The sequence below is a fragment of the Vombatus ursinus genome, unplaced genomic scaffold (genome assembly GCF_900497805.2).
Source record: "Vombatus ursinus unplaced genomic scaffold, bare-nosed wombat genome assembly UNPS02011369.1, whole genome shotgun sequence".
In the NCBI taxonomy this organism is placed as follows: domain Eukaryota; kingdom Metazoa; phylum Chordata; class Mammalia; order Diprotodontia; family Vombatidae; genus Vombatus; species Vombatus ursinus.
Window position 1 is genome coordinate 4,599,138 of NW_020951147.1, and position 1,311 is coordinate 4,600,448.

Here is a 1,311-nt window from a genome sequence, read left to right on the forward strand (position 1 = left end):
TGGGTGGGTGGATGGGTGGATGGATGGGTGGGTGGATGGATGGATGGATGGGTGGGTGGATGGATGGATGAATGGGTGGGTGGATGGGTGGATGGATGGGTGGGAGAAGAAAGTAGTAAGTACCTACTTTGTGCAAAGCAATGTGCTAAGTACTCAGGGTACAGATAGAAAACTGAGACCCCCTGGTCCACTCCCAGTAGAACAGGGGAGACAACATCTAGGTAAGGTTTCAGCTGCAAGTCAGATGGAAAAGTCCCATGGTGCTCACAGTGCAATGGCAAAGCAGATGGTCATGTCTTTTCTTTGATGACATTTCCATTGATAAAATCCTATCAGTTCCTGCTGTCGAACCATTTGGCAATGCCAAGGACTGTGGTAACAAGACCTTTCTTTTCTGGGTCTCCAGGAGCTGTGGCTGTAGGCCTTGCAGAAAGAAGGGTCCCCAGCCTGCGTTTCCCTAGGGACTGCTGCCCAGGGGGATGGCTGAGGTCACTGGCCTGGAAACCTGACTCTTCGCAAGGTTCTTGGGCTCAGAGTCCTGGGTTGTCTCTCAGGGTCTGAGAGAAGATGGTGGTTAAGGTGGTGAGGGTGGTGGTCCACATCCCTTGGGGTGCCTTAATGCCTCAGCTGGACTGGCTTACAAGTCAGCTGGCCACCAGGAGAAATGATTGATCCTCTTTCGGTGGGAGTTGCTGTCCCAAATTATGGCCATGAGGGCTGGGCTGAAAGCAGGAACAGTGCAATGGCAGTGGTGCCCCTCTTAAGGCTCCTGTGTCCATCTCTTGGTGGTCCTTGGTCAGCAGCTGTTGCTAGTGGCTGTGAAGAAGGTGGACCCCTGCTCTACAATGATCTCTCTTGTAGATGATGGCTGTGGGGTCCAAGATGGAAGTAGAAATGGGGGTTTAAGGGACACTGCCATTGCCAAGGCTCTTGGACTCCTGGGCATCTCCTTTGGAGGCAGAGAGGAGATGGTGGTCAAGGTTGTGGTGGTGGCTTGATGGATGGATAAAGACTGAACTCTGGTCCTTAGCGGGTCAGTGGTGACCTGTGAGGGAGCAGTTTCCCATCGTAAGGGGTTGATGGAGGCCAAGAATGATGGAGGGTAGAGATGTTTGGGAGGAGAGGTGGTAGAGGAATCAGGTTTGTTCAGATCTCAGCCAGTGACCAGATCCCACCCAAAGCTCAGGCTCTGTTCTGTATATTTTGGAGGCAGCTGTCAAGCAGGGGTTCCTGGCTTCAAGTGGGAAAATGGACTGGACCCAAGTAGATAGATAGATAGATAGATAGATAGATAGATAGATAGATAGATAG

General features: G+C 51.6%; 1 protein-coding gene across 1 annotated transcript in view; it reads right to left on the reverse strand.

Annotated features, from left to right (window-relative positions):
• The window catches only part of LOC114038720 (formin-like protein 3), an 8,394-nt gene that overhangs the window by 6,042 nt on the left and 1,041 nt on the right, over window positions 1–1,311 (reverse strand). The window lies entirely within an intron of this gene.